A 17024-nucleotide genomic window follows, 5' to 3' on the forward strand; every position below is an offset into this window, starting at 1 on the left:
GTTAAGCTCTACTTCCACGATTTTTTTCATATTTTTTGGACCTATGGTTCAAAAGTTAGAGGGGGGGGACACATTTTTTTTTTCTTCGGAGCGATTATCTCCGAATATATTCACTTTATCAAAAAATGTTTCTTCAAAACCCCTATTAGTTTTGAAAGAGCTTTCCAACGATACCCCACACTCTAGGGTTGAAGCGAAAAACAAATTTCACCCCCACTTTACATGTAGGGGAGGTACCCTAAAAAAAATTAAATTTTTAGATTTTATTGTATGATTTCGTCGGCGTGATTGATTTATATATCCATGCCAAATTTCAGCTTTCTAGCACTAACGACCACGGAGCAAAGCCTCGGACAGACAGACAGACAGCCAGACAGACAGACAGACAGACAGACAGACAGACGGACATGGCGAAACTATAAGGGTTCTGTTTTATGCCATTTGGCTACGGAACCCTAAAAAATGGAACCGGCGCTCTTGTTCAACGGGAGACACGAGACACTACGTAGCAAAGAGAATTTGAAATAGAGGTGGATTCTCAAAGAAAATTTTGTAGCCACACTAAATAGACTGCCATCTTTCGACACATGATTAAAACTTTTAGCACGCCATTTGACTTTAATCCTTATCCTTTCCCTGATACGTGTTTAATTTTTTAAATATCAAAAAGTGGCGCCATCTTACAGATGAAAGGCCAAAGGTGGTGGCACCACTTTTTGATATATAACATATTTAACGAATATCAGTGAAAAAATGAGGATTAAATTCAAATGGCGTTTTAAAAGTTTTAATCATGTGTCAACAGATGGCAGTAAATTTACTGTCGCTACGAAATTTTCTTTGACAATCCTCCTCTATTTCAAATTCTCTTTGCTGCACAGGTACCGGTTGACAACTAATGCTGTAAAGAGTTCAAAACGTCGGCATGTAGTATGCATATAAATTATTACACGCAATATAATCTTTTTACATCGTTTTTTGATTCGCGTCAAATAAATATACGATATAAATATAAAATTATAAATATAAACTAAATTTCGTTGGACCCGGGTACGTCCTTAAACTACGTCTAAAAGAGAGGCAAGGGCATTGTGAATGTCATCTCGCTTTGTGTGGTAGGGCACAGCACAGCGGATGTCATTCCAGATCTAGAGCAGAGCCCAACTGGGAAAGTACCTACACCTTATAGAAAACCACAGCCAAATAACATTAGACCCTACTCATAGGTGTTCCTGCCGGTGAGTAAGGTTGCCAGAGTTCAACGAGGGTGCGGAGTGTTAGGTTCGGCAACGCGCATGTAACTCCTCTGGAGTTGCAGGCGTACATAGGCTACGCAGACTGCTTGCCGTCAGGTGCCGTCAGGCGGGCCGTATGCTTGTTTGCCACCAACATAGTATAAAAAGATTTATATGTATATAATAAATATATATATGTATGTATGTAAAGATATATATTGTGTTTAATGGGTTTGATACCTGAATAAATAACATTTTATTTATTTATTTATATATAAATAGAAACTAGGTAGTAAGCTCCAAACGGGCTTATAAATGTTCAAATACGTATAGTTTCTTTTTTTTACAGTTTTTACCTATTTTGGCTTGACTAATGTAAATAATTTACGCATCCAAAAATCTGGGGTATGCTTATGGTTTACAACAGCCTTACGTGACGTTACATTATAAAATTCAACGCTTTTATATAATATTAAAATTATAGTAATCAGGGCTAACACACCCGTGGCTACATGTATTAGGAACATTATCAAATTTATGTTTCCGAAAAACGTAACATGAAAGCCCGCAGGTAAGTCATAAAGAAATAAAGTAATATTTTTGTAAAACATGCAATTTTCGCGTAACAGTCGCTATAAGGGTGTTAATACACGTTAGGTGATGATGGCTTTTTTCATAGTATCTACCGAATGGTTAATACATCTATATCTTTTTAACCGACTCAAAAAAAAAAAAGAGTCCACAGAGAAAATATGTTAATATATTCGAAGGAGATCCTTATTTTTTTTTTAATTTAAAGCTCGTACCTGTTTCGTTATCACTAAAATTCTGTAAGAGAGCTTTTCAGTCGAGTACCGTGTTTAGGCAACGAAGCTTGGTGAGTTGCCTAAGTAAGGTACGAGATTGAAAAGCTTGATTATATCACTATTTTATACAATACTCTTTCTACGAGTCATCTAAAATAATACTTTTTTTACTATAAAACCTAAATAATTAATGAAAATTGGTAAGTATCTCAATTGACAAAAATGTAGACATAAACGCGCGACTCCCGCCCCGCGCCCTTTTAGTCTTTTCTATGGGAGCGCGGCGGCACGTGATTGGTAATTTTTTTTTATAGTTGACTACAGCGTATCGAAAGGAATCTTATAGGTGGGGTAAAGGAGCCCAGACATGAAAAGTACGCAATTATAGTTTGGTATACAAAATATTAATTCAACTGTTACAGTCGACAAGTAAAAAATGAGAAGGAATATACTTTATTCTTAACAAAATAAGTCAGAAATAAATTAAACAATTCGCGTGCATGGGCATGTGCTTATCCCATTATATATATTTGTTCCTAAGTTATAGATATTTTCTGTGTATATTGTAGGTACAGTCAAGGAACTTAATTGCCTATCCATTACGTTAAAATGTTGTTAGACATTCGCAATTCGCAATGAATGAATGAGTGTTTATTTAAATCAAACAAGCGTACATACATAGGTGATACATTTATGTTTTTTGGACGATACTTGTTTTTCATGACTGGCGTACAAATATTGTTTTTATACTAATTAAATTGACTATGTACAATATATAAACCTAAACTTACACACTACGATTAAATTTATAATTTTATGCAATTCATGCAATTTTATTTGACCGACCGGTCTAGCCTAGTGGGTAGTGACCCTGCCTATTAAGCTGATGGTCCCGGGTTCAAATCCTGGTAAGAGCATATATTTGTGTGATGAACACGGATATTTGTTTCTGAGTCATGGGTGTTTTCTATGTATTTAAGTATTTATAATTATATATTATATATATCGTTGTCTAGGTACCTACAACACAAGCCTTATTGAGCTTACTGTGGGACTTAGTCAATTTGTGGAATAATGTCCTATAATATTTATTTATTATTATTATTTATTATATACATTATGAGTTTTCGATTACATTTTAAATAAAATTAATAAATTAGTAAGTAATACAACTGGCGGACATATATTATTTTACAATTATATTCAATTAGGAATTTAATATCGGCAGTTTCACAAAAGGAACAATAATCATTATTACTGGAACACTTTAATGGAAATAAATAAATTGTATCTAGATTCTTTACAGTACGTATTTAGACAGAAAACAGTTTCGCCTCTGACTAGCTATTATTCTTACGCTTAGTTAGTTAGTTAGTTAGTGCTTCTGGGCATTTTCCGCAAATCGACAACCATTGTGCCTATTTTGCGTGAAACGAGGTAGCGCTACTCTAACCACCCCAGCTCCTCCACGAAGCCTAGCCTAGTACGCTTAGTGACAGACGTCAAACACCGAAAATGTCGGAATTTAATTGAATACTGAATGGCGAAATACATAAAAATCTGATATAAAGATGAGACTGATGGATGGTAACAGATAGGATATATATGTAGCTTCAGAAACCACTCGTCTGCTAGTTTATACATGGCCGGAATTGCATCTGCCGGGCACTTTAAAGGTACCAAAAAGAGTTGAATTTACGAGTAGGTACGTCATCTGATAATTACAAAGATGAGATTGGTGGCAAGAAATAGGAATTTATATGTAAGTTCAAAAACCACTCGTCTGCCCGCTCCCGAATGCCCAAAAGTACGTCTGCCGGGCACCTAAAAAGAGTTGAATTTACGTCATCTCATCTGATAGTTACAAAGATGAGATTGGTGACAAGAGATAGGAATTTATGTGTAAGTTCAAAAACCACTCGTCTGCCGGCTCCAAAATGCCCAAAAGTACGTCTGCCGGGCACTTTAAAGGTACCACGAAAAAAGTGGAATTTTCATCATCTGATACAAATGTGAGACTTGTGGCAACATATTTATATGTAGATTTAGAAGATACTCGTCTGCCAGCTCCCAAATAACGGTAATTTTTCTATCGAATTTCATTTCGGGAGAAAACGGTTTCCACTAATAATATATTCTAGGTTTCAAGGCTTCGCATTTTTTTGAAAAAAAAAAAATTTTTTTCTAAAAATTTTGAAAAAAAAAGGAAAACTTATAAACCTAGTTTTTCATTGTGTCAATAAAATACTAAAAATCATGGAGAAAGGAAATCTTTTTAAATGGACAATCACATAATATAACTTCCCTGTTAAATTCCTAAAAGATCCGATGGCCGCTCACAAATGGTCCGTACACTTGTTTATCACAAACCCCCGGTGTATAGAAGACTTATAACTCAGAGTAGCGTGCACGTCAGCTCCTTAAATAAAATATTAGCACATAAACTGCACTTTGCAGTTCATGTTTAAGGTTCTATTCCATAACGCTAAGAAAAACCTGCTTGGATTTTATTGTTTGAGATAGAACCTGTATAGTTTGGCTGTTAAAATTGAACCTTGTGGCTTTTATGGGTTATACAGACGCTGAAAAACAAAAGTCGATTATTGACACTGAAAAAATAACAACCATCATTTTTGTATTGTTTTGTATTAATGTATTGTAAAAGTAAATTTTCTCAAACATGCAATGAAATATTGACGTTATGTTCGTTATAATAGGCTCCGAAGTATGACGTTTCAGGTGCAGCTAGGACAAGAGGTCGTTAATGGAATTTCATACAAATCTTGCAGGCCTAGGCCGGAAAAGTCCTCTTTTTTAATTTCCATTCCACAAAAATTTGTGGCACAGGCATTATGACATTCTGATATAAAAAATACAACAATGACAGGTGTCAATTCTATAGGTTAGTTCAAAACCATGTGCTTACGTACTTTTTTGAAGTAACATGATAATAGATATAAATGTATGAAGTATCTGTTTTCTATTAAAACCGAGTTAAAATATAGCGAAATAGTAATATACACACGTATTATTATTTTATTTTTTATTGTATTTATTAAGGATCACCAACAGACAGATCATGAAAAAATAATCTGTAGTATTAAGGATAGATGTTTATCCAATTAGAATAGAATAGAATAATATTTATTCAGACAACACATCAATTATTACAAAGAAGAAAATACATTAATAACAACAAGAATAAAAAAAAAAAAAACAGTGGAAGTTGAAGAATACAGAACAGATAAGGATGTGAGGCTGAAATGGTCTCCACTCAGCATTGCACTTGGCACGACTAAGCGTTGTCAACGGCGCTGGTTTTCTGTGGAGCCAGCGAGGTGTGCGGAACGGCATACTGCGCGACTTGTGTGACAGATAATAATAAATAATCAGTTATCAATAGGCAATATCAAATAAAATAGTACATTATGATACAAGTGTGCTAAGTTGGTCATTACACACGAGGCGATATTGTGCGCGCGAGCTACAAACGAGCGCGCAATAAGAAAGCCGATGTGTGTAATGACCAATGCACACGCGTTTCATACGTTTTTCAACACACTTGCGAGGAAAAAATAAAACATATAAATTAGTTTTTTTTTTGTCGAAACAGTAAAAGTACAATTTTCAAAATGGTGACTTACAGTTTTAACATCGAACAATTGCACCAAAGCGTGCTGGACTTGTAGACACTTCTTCGCCAGTTCCTTGAAGTAAGCTACCAACACGGTTTTTTAAGAAAGACTGGACGTTTTTGCTGATTTTCCATTGAATAAGTTTCATATGCCGCCAATTATTTTTCACCCGATTTTGATGGTAAAAGGCTGTCGTTCTCGCCTCTTGCCCCTATTAGTATTACTGGCAGCGTCAATTTTATGTGTTATTTATTTTCAATGCCTGAAAATGACATTTTCGTCAATATATAAACTAAAAATATTCAAATTTTATGACAAATGCGGAAAATGGCTGGCGTGTTTTTTTTTACACACGATTCCAATGCGCTCGCAAGGCAAAGGCGCGAACGAAATCGACAATCAGCCAATTACAAAAAATTCAAAAAGCTAATATTTTCGTATTTCTATTCCACGGATGGAGATCAAATCGATAGAATGTTATGTTTCATTTATTAATATAATTTAAGAGATAATTTAATCTACAAATTTTGTTTTGGTGTCATAAACTTGGTGTCTTTTAACTAACATTTGAAACCTAATCTATCTATATCTATATAAATCTGCATCTGCCAAAAGTTACATTTTTTTTCCTAAGCTCCAATCCTCCCATTTCTTTTTGCTGTATGTGTACGAGTATTAACTACATAAACAATACAAGATTTAGTAACGGCGTCATCTAAAGTGAAATTGATTCTTAGTACGATTTTTACCTCGATTCAACTTTCCATTTTGCCTCTAATCTTCGCAAGCTTAAACCGATTTCCAACCCGTACCTAGGTACTGCCAATAGCCATTTTAAAAAGTAGTTGGATTAAAAACGTGATTTCCTCAAACGATCCAATGATCTGGCAACGTAGAGGGATAAAATGTCAAACAATAGAGTTTTATGTAGATAATTAAAGTTAATGGAGAGGAAATTAAAGTACTAGCGAAGCGAGGGATTCTTTTCGCTCGCTTTTTTAGTGTCATAATTATTGTTTTCTTTTTTTTCGACTTAAACGATGTCTGTGAAATGAGTTGTTTTCGCCTAATTTTGCTTCGGGCGTTTATTTAGGCAATTAATTTTCGAAGCGCGAATAAATTTACTTAACCCGCTATTTTGCCTTTTTGTGTTTTGGTTATTTCGGGATAGGCACGTCCTGGGGTATATTTTTTAAGTAAGTAGGTACTTAATTAATTTTAGAATTTCTTATAATAAATCACTTTTTTTATGGTAGAGGAGGCAAACGAGCAGACGGATCACGTGATGGTAAGCGATTACCGCCGCCCATGGACACCTGCAACACCAGAGGGGTTGTAAGTGCGTTGCCGGCCTTTAAGATGGGAGTACTCTGCTTATAAACTACTAATATTACTAGTATTCTACAACACTCAGAGTACTCAGACTCTAAGAGTGTTGTAGAATACTAGTAATATTAGTAATATATAAGCAGTTTTTAATGTATTCAAGGTAGGCGCACTTAGACGGCATGGCGCACTTCCCCTACCTCACCTTATCTGTGCTAACTTCACTACACACATCTGCCAGAAAACCAGACACGTCTAATAGAATAATAATATTCCTAGTTGTTAAATACAAATTTTCCAAGAAATCCAAAATTACCAATTTCCTAGAAACAGTTGGTATAATAAATAATTAGTCGTGTCGTGTCGCCGCTCCAATAACCCGGTGACTGGGTGCAGTGGATACGCTCGGAAATTGTCTTAAGAGAGCAAAGACGAGTAACTATTAACTACTAGAGATGGGGTTATGCATGTTAAAGTTAGTTTATCGATAAAAAAATATTATAGCACTATTTTACACAAATTGGCCTAGGTGCCAACATGCCAATCGTTTACGCTCCGTAGCGAATGAAACGCACATGTTACTGTCGCACTAATACGAAAGAGTGATAGAGGCATAAATCGTTTTGTTGTCGTAGCGCCAGCGATTATCACCTTGACTAGGCACACTAATCCCACAGTTAGATCAATAAGGCCTGTGTTTTGGGTACTAGACGTATAATAATAATACATAGTCATAATGTATAAATATCAACTGTCATTTTATACTGCTACCACACTGTCTGTTATGTAACATCGTGTTACAGTGAAAACACGATAGTATTGATAGTGTTTTATCATGTTATCCTTTTCGAACAATATTGATTAACGTTATTATATGTAAGTAATAACCAGTGTGGGGTCACTTTAAGGGTGTGTGCCGCATGTTGGCGTCTTAGGCGCGGAGGTGACGGCAAACGGGGTGCATTGCTAAGGATCTCGTGCACGAATAATAGTTTCATGGAGTCCAGGCCTAAAATGCTACATTGAAAACGTTGTGCCTAAGCAGAATAGTTTTCGATTTCACAGTATAATAGCCAAAGTTATCAACGTTAAAAAGATATTATCGATATCGACGTTTAACTTTGAAAGATGTCATATCACGCACGTATCAGTGACGGCAAATTTAACGCGTTACCTGCTCTCTGCCGACCCTTTATTGCAACGTCTGTATTTCGGGTGTGCCCGCAACTTCTTGCTTTGACAGTAAACTTTTGGTAGACAGAGGTAGATAAATCTAAACTAGATGTGCCAGAACATTGCGCATAATTAAGTAAACTAAGATGAATACAGTCAAAAGATTTAATTTGTGACCCATTTCCTACCTTGTCACAGTCTCACAGTCGACGACCAAACGTCAAACGACCTCATACTATTGTTACTATGACAAGTTACGAAATGGGTCATAAATTAAATCTTTTGACTGTACCTTGTTGTCAATGTTTAGCCTTTAAAACATTGAACAGGTGTTTATCGTTATCTGCGAGTTGAATAGATGAGGACATACTGAATAACTTTCACTACGGGACCATCACCTAAATTGCGAAAAAAGTTAGCAAAATTCTAAATGAAAATGTACTTCGATCGATCATGTTTTCTTTAAGGTGTCGGTTTACGTGAGTGAATAACTCGCGAACTCGAAGCGGCGCGGGTGAATTCAATCCTTTGATACCTATGGAAGTGTCTTACGTGGGCGATCTCGTTGTGAACGCGAATGCCGTTGGGCCGCCGCGCCGCGCTGCGTCGCATCGCGAGTTATTCGCTCACGTAAGCCACTGCGTAACAAAAGCCAAATAGCGCTCAAGACGTTGGCGGTAACTTAAAATAATACTTATGGTTTATTTATATTATCGATATCGAAAGTTTTAAAGGTGCCCCATCACCACGCACGTACTCGTATCAGTGACGCTGACGGCAAACTTAACGCGTTACCCGCTCTCTGCCGATACCCTTTATTGCGACGTCTGCATTTCGGGTGTGCCCGCAACTTCTTCCTTTGACAGTAAACTTCGTACACGTTGGGCTAAGACTAAAGGATATACTTAGTTACTAGGAACCATTTCGAAACTGCATTTGTAACGGCGATGACTGAACCATTGCTTAAAGGACTAAGTCAGAAAAAGATAGGGGAAGCTGGTCTAGGTGTACGCACTTAAAGTAAAAAAAAAACATGATAAGAACGTAATCTGCGTTACCATTATATCATGTTTCATAAAGTAATATAAAATGTCAGAAAATTTTGATATTTTTCACAAAATAATAAAAATGGGAAACGCGTACTCTTATAAGGCCTATGGGATAAGAGTACGCATTAATGTCGATAAGAGTACGCGGATCGGGCACTACATTTCTCTGCTTGCAGTGGTCACAAATAATATTTCCTTACCCTCATAGCTTGTAAAAGCCTCATGCCCTTTGAAGTAATATTTTCAATTACGAACGCAATTGAACTTTTACGAATATAATACACAATACAATCCTTCTTTCAGCCTTCATAACAATGCACAAAAAAGAGTTATGATCTTTTTCCAAGTCCGTAAGTGGCCCGACTTTTATTTAGTTTTCGAATTTTTTTCGTTATATTACGATAATGTTTGGATGTCTCCTAATTCTGGGAGAAAAAATACGAAATCAGAACTTGTAAAAGTACACAGTATGTATGTAGGTACTTTTATTTTATTTTATTGTTTATTAATTATGCCTATTTTGTTGTCTCAATTTTCTTTTGTGCCATTTTTATTTTGTTCCTGTAATAATTTGTGTTCCTTATGATGATATAATCTTTATATTGTGTGTTTTTGCAGCTGCCAAATAAATGATTTATCTATCTATCTATCTAAAAAAATCTGGCCCAGTAGAGTGGGATTCGCGCACGAAGGGTTCTGTAACAATATCTATAAAAACGGCAAAAAAATCACGTTTGTTTTATGGGAGCCCCCTTAAATATTTGCTGTTATAGCGGCAACAAAAATACATCATCTGTAAAAATTTCAACTGTCTAACTATTTCAAGTTCATGAGATACAACCTGGTGACAGACGGACGGACGGACAGCGGAGTCTTAGTAATAGGGTCCTGTTTTACCTTTAGGGTACGAAACCCTAAAAATGTATGTGATTTTCTTTGAGTTAAATTCCGTACATTTGAATTTGTAATCGTCACTAATTACTGTAAACTAAAGTATTCGTTCACAGAGAAAATTAAGACTTAATTATGTTAAAAAAATAAATGTTTCAGTAAATGTCACAAAAATTACACCCATCCTTTGATTATAAGGCGTATTTTCCGTCCCTTATCCTTTAAGAGCTTAAACCTAATTAATTACTGATTACACTGTGTGTCATTGACCTCAATCATATGGACTAAATGCTCAGAGCTTACTTTTAAATGTATATGTCGGTCAATAAATATCTAAAGATACTTCAGTAATGTTTTGAATGACAATTCATTTTTATTTTTTATTTTCTTAGCGTGTTGAAGTGTCCCACTGCAAGGTAAAGGACTCTATCCTTGATGTCCACAATTCCCGTTGTTATACTTTTTGGTCATGTATGTATGTATGTCACTTTATTGCGCATAAACAGGTTAACATAAAATAGACAGAACAAAAAAAAATGTTATGTACAAATTCGAACTTATCCCTAAAAGGGATCTGTTCCAGCTAACCTTTGAGAAAATGCGAAAGGATCAAACACTAACAGGTAAAAGACAAATCAACATTAACAGTAGCAATATGAGAATTTTGGATATACATAAAAGTAGGGAATAAAATGAAAAGTAGAAAATAGAAGACGTACTCCCGTCCCATCTTATGTTGCGGCATCTATTTAGTCATTTATACACTTTAACATAACATTTCATTAGTGTTCTTGATACAAAATCCCAATTTTGGCCAAAAATTGTGAGTTATTTTCCGTTGATTTACTACATGAGTTGAGTTACTCATGTGATTTCACGATACAGAAGAAGATTTATTTAGGACATACCGTAAATTTATGCTTATTAGTACAGAATAAGGAACTATCTATTCACGAAATTTTATCGAAATCTGACGGAAAAAAAAATCAACAACAGAATAATATCGGCCTATCCAATTTCCTGTATATAAATTTCGTTTTCAGAAGAAGATTTATGTAGGACATAAGTACCGTAAATTTATGCTTATTAGTACAAAATAAGGAACTATCTATTCACGAAATTTTATCGAAATCCGACGAAAAAAAATCAACAACGGAAAATATCGGCCTATCCAATTTCATGTATATAAATTTCGTTTTCAGAAGAAGATTTATGTAGGACATACCGTAAATTTATGCTTATTAGTACAAAATAAGGAACTATCTATTCACGAAATTTTATCGAAATCCGACGAAAAAAAATCAACAACAGAATAATTTCCTGTATATAAATTTCGTTAGTCAATTTTTTTTAACAACATCATATTTCCTACTCGTAGGAATAAAGGGGTAAAATCCCATTCGAAAGTCACCCCCGGGAGTTTTAATTAGATCTCTTTTTAATCTTCATACAAAAGTATAGTTATTATTTATAACGAGCAGTTATGGGCGGAGGGGTTGCTATTATAATCATGGTTTATTACTGGTAAGTATTGTTTTCGATCTTGTGCAGTGGGGGTTTTGTAAAATTTGTTTTGGGGAGTTTATAGGTTGATTTATGGTAAAAAGTTAAGAGCTACGGTGGCACAGACAGATACACATACACACACAAACTTATAACGCCCCCTTTTTAAGTGAGGATTAAAATGGCGGTCGGACTAATAAAATTAAAACATGTTTAAACGGCTTTAAAAACTCAATCAGCCTGAAAAGCTGAAAATACTAAAAAATTAAAATACTTTCTATGTACTTATATGTAAATTGTGATATATTTTTTACACGGACTCGGGTATATCCTTAAACTACGTCTAAAAGAGAGGTATGGGCATTGTGAATGTCATTTTGCATTGTGTGGTAGGGCACAGCACAGCGGATGTCATTCCAGATCTAGAGCGGAGCCCACTGGGGACGTAGCTCCACCTTACAGAAAACCGCAGCCAAATAATACTAGACGCTACTCATAGTGTTATGGCACCGGCAGGATGTGGGTAAGGTTGCCAAAGCTCAACGAGGGTGCGGAGTCTTAGGGTCGGAAAAGCGCATGAAACTCCTCTGGATTTCCATTCGTATACAGGCTACGGAGACTGATTACATCAGGTGAGCCGTATGCTTGTTTGCCACCGACGTAGTATAAAAAAAAATCCTGTAGTTGACTCTGTTCACCCAGCTCAAATCACCTGGGTCAATTAAGTAAACTAAAAATACACTTTATTCACCTTTACATGAAATTCATTATTTTATTTCATATTTAATAAAATTGTAAATAAGTTAACAACAATCCGTCGGTAAACCAGACCCCTAACTGCCTAAAATTATGATGTCACAGATTACGAAAGCCTCTATTTAATATTTCCCATTTTTCCCCGTTTTTTCCCACCCGTCGGCGCGTGAGCACAGATAATAAATAAAAGATAGTATCAGCTCGGGTTGACGTATCGGGCTCTTTTTAATCCCCGACACAAAAAAGGGGTGTTATATGTTTAACGCCAATGTCCGACTGTCTGTTGCATCATAGCTCTCCAACGAATGGGCCGATTTTGATGCGATTTTTTGGATGCAAAGCGAGTTTCCTTGTGTTAGATCTTAGCTATATTTGATAGAAATTGATCGAGCAGTTTGAAGAGTATCTGCGCTTTTCCAAGATTATGTAAGGCATTTTTGGTATAAAATTGATTTTTTTGGCATATGACCTAGGGGTTATTAAATTTTTAATTTAGAATAGAATAGAATAGAATAGAATATAATTTAATAGTTATTTCGGGTTATGATGCTTGTCTGAAATTGGCATGAACGTCGAATAATCTTTAAATATAGAGTTAAAATCTTGTGTTAGCATTAGCACTAATAGCAACTTGTTCTTATAAGTATATTGGAAAATAAAATCATAATTATTTAAATTAATTTTTAACAGTCAGAAACGTCTGCGAACGATAAATATAAATAAATAAATATAAATATTATAGGACATTATTACACAAATTGACTAAGTCCCACAGTAAGCCCATTAGGGCTTGTGTTGAGGGTACTTAGACAACGATATATATAATATATAAATATTTATAAATACTTAAATACATAGAAAACATCCATGACTCAGGAACAAATATCCATGCTCATCACACGAATAAATGCCCTTACCAGGATTTGAACCCGGGACCATCAGCTTCGTAGGCAGGGTCACTACCCACTAGGCCAAACCGGTCGTCCATGATCACTTGATCGATACTCCAGCGCTCTGCCAACTGACCCACCAAGACCTCATCAAGAGCGCTCGAGTATCGATCCGGAGGCCGTGAGTTCAAGTAGGCAGTAATTTTTCCACTTTTAAATTAATTCTAAACTTAATAATTTATACTTTTTCATGTTAGTAACATGCGAAGGATAATATTTTCGCACGATGTAGAAATAAAGATAGGAGGCTATCTAAGTTCTGAAAAGTTAAAGTTAATGAAAAAGAAGAATTACCTCACTCTGATCAAAAACTCGGGGAAATAACGAGCAATTTAAAATCGCTGTAACTACAAAACTATTGAGACACCCAGTGTACATAAGAACTAAACTAAAACTAAAATATCCAGTACTCAAAATGTAGAAGCACCAATTTATAAAATGGACTCCAGCAAACTTGAGCCAAAGGAAACGCATTTATTCCCAGATATTAAAGTTCAAAATCGCTATCACCACAGCTTCGACTCCCAGAATAATTCGGTAAACTTTTGCAAACTTTCGGAAATCAGTTTCCGAAGTTACCGAAGCGGTCTCAAGATGTCAACTCGGAACTCAATGGACACTACTAATACACAGCGCTGCAAAGTTAGTCTTTCAGGTGGGCAAATTTGGAACTAGCCTGGCCACATACTAACTTTCCAAGTTACATTCACAAGTGGCGCCTCTTCAGACGACAGGATAAGTTTGCAAATACTTTTCACGCTTTAAAACCAAAAAGACCTATCTCTCTAAGAATATTTAGTGACTTACGACCTTTTGTAAATTATTACTTCCTTAAAATCAAAAAGGCGTAAGTCTTTAATAGTTTCAGCTAAGTTAATGCCTTTTGAAGTGAAGTGGTAGTTTCGGGGACAGAATTCTGATGTTCCTCAAGTGAGATTAACTGTTATCAGTAGCAGTTTCGGGTTTTGAGCAGTTAGTAGTAATGATAATTAGCTAAAACTGGTAATAACTGAGGTAGTGTTAAAATAACTGTTATGTTTAGTATTTGCAAAGGTTAGTTTTTATGATCAGCTTTAGTAATGTGGATTATTTTACTAACGTGATAACCCGAAGCTAGCTTTTAATATTATTATATTTAAAAAAAAAAAGATAATTAATTGGATAATTTAATTTTTTTTTGATAGTTAATTTTGATTAAGAAGAAATGATATTGGCATGAATGTCGATTAATTCAGAGTAACATTTTTTTTCGCGCTTTCGGGATTGTTCCCATAGTAAAAGTTGCTCAATATGACCTATATATTTAGTCCGTAAATTGTTTCAGTTGACTAAATAAACATCCTGTATAGGTACAATTGCATTTGTACTTGGTTGGAAAATTTCGCTGTAATTCAAGATTTAGGTTGCAATCATTCAAAAAAATATAAAAAAGATAAAATACATAACTTGCAATAAAATACAAAATCACAGTAAATTATTCGTACAAGTACTAATACTAATCTTTAATTTATCTAAAATTTTATGTATTTTTGTTTTTGAAGCTTTTTGTCTTTCGTAATGTTTATCATTGTCGATAAGCAAAGGCTATTTTTATTGAGCAAACAGTAAAAAAGCGAAATAAATACTCACTGAAACTTTTATTTTATGTATATTAGTGAAAAGCAATTACTTTTCAATCGCTTAACGATGCAATTTCACGGACACTTTTAATGTGAGTTGAAAAACAGTGCAGTGCAATAAAACGTACTTGCAATCGAACGCTATTGTGCCTCTAAAACAACTAGCTCGCTCCGCTTGTACACTGGCGAGGTCCCAACGATCATTTTATTTACTTGTTTATATATTTGTCGGCCGATAGTAATATCAGGCAGATCGTAATGTCCCTGTCCTGTATAATGTCTTGGGTAGTCTCATTAAATCAATATTGTGGCCGAAGGATAAACTGTCCAAAAATAGCTGGGCTCCGTGGACTCAGGGAACGCGACAAAGATTTTAACGATATGCCTGTGAATTTGACAATTTGCCTGATCTTACGATCGGCCGCCGACACATAGACATTTGTGACTCTATTTTAAAATTTATCTTATATGACTCTATTTTAAAATTTGACTGATTTTTAAGAACTCCTTATTCTGGCCGGAATGTATACCTACGAAATCACTTATTGTCTCGACAAAAATGTAGGTAATGTAATCTTCCGTTGAGTTACGACGTATAAAATTGCGTACCATAAAACTGAGTTTATATTATAAAGAATAGGTAAGGCATCTATCCGCCTAATTTTATGCAGGGTGGCCAAAAAATATGTGCATTCCCGTTGCCAGGGAGGTTTTGGGATTATACTGAGCAACTTTTACTATGGGACCGATTTTCGTAAAAACTAGTGCCTAAGCAATTCTAGGAATTAGTTGCCAAGCGGAACCCAGGCTCCCATAAGCCATGGCAAAATAAATCAATAAATATTATAGGACATTATTACACAAATTGACTAAGTCCCACAGTAAGCTCAATAATGCTTGTGTTGAGGGTACTTAGACAACGATATGTACAATATATAAATACTCAAATACATGGAAAACACCCATGACTCAGGAACAAATATCCATGCTCATCACACGAATAAATGCCCTTACCAGGATTTGAGCCCGGGACCATCAGCTTCGTAGGCAGGGTCACTACCCACTACGCCAAACCGGTCGTCGTCAAAATGCCAGAACAACGCGAGGAAGATGATGATTGCAGCGGGCAGCATTACTGCCGAAAATGTTTTTTAGAATGTCTGTCTAGTCTGAAATCGAACGGCACCTTTTGATTTATATCTCTTTGTTTTTAATTTATGTTAGTTATCAGCGTGTTTTCACGCCACTGTGCACTCTACTAAAGGGATTAGAAGCATCGAACTACGAATACTACGATGCTCGCGTGTTTACACTCGTACGTTAAACTGCACCGAAGTTTACACTTCGGTACATGTTTACAGTGTACAAATTTACAGGGGCGTTGTAAACTAGGATGTAACAGGGGAAACAATATTAATGAGTTAAGAATCTTAGCCCTCCCACTAACCCGTGGTTAAGCAGTTAAAAGCTTTTTATTTCCCTTTTTTTTGTAATCTCTTGTTTCCACTTATTTATTGCATGTTAGTTGTACTTTTGTAGACATCTATTATTCGCTATGCTTCTGTTTACTATGCTATGTATTAGTTTTTGTTGCTGTTGATGCCCTAAATAAATAAAATAAATAATAAGAAAACCGGTAACTCAGTGACAAATTATATTGGTAACCATGGTAACTCCAGGTTTAATCGGTTAACCCCGGGTTAGTGGGACGGTGCAAGTAGCGCTTAGATCTTGATAAGCATGCTGCACATGTGCATATACGTCATCAGCCAGCCATGTTCACAAATATCTGAACAAAATCATACACACACTTTCAATAGTCTAATAAAAAGCTCCAAGACATAAAAATAAAAATGAAGTCGTGTGCTTTTCGAATTGATTCCATCGTATGTAAGTAACCTACATGTAAATTTTGGCGTCAGGTATCTTCACTTATGTCAGGAATTACAAAACTCATGTAAGTATTGTTTGGTGAACTTATGGCATGGACTTCATTTCTGTAGTTTCCGTGCACCATTGGTCAACATTATATTTGTATTAAATTACGCGCGAGGAATCGGGAAGGGGTTTCGGGAAGCAAG

Source organism: Cydia pomonella, chromosome 18, assembly GCF_033807575.1.
Source record: "Cydia pomonella isolate Wapato2018A chromosome 18, ilCydPomo1, whole genome shotgun sequence".
Lineage (NCBI taxonomy): Eukaryota > Metazoa > Arthropoda > Insecta > Lepidoptera > Tortricidae > Cydia > Cydia pomonella.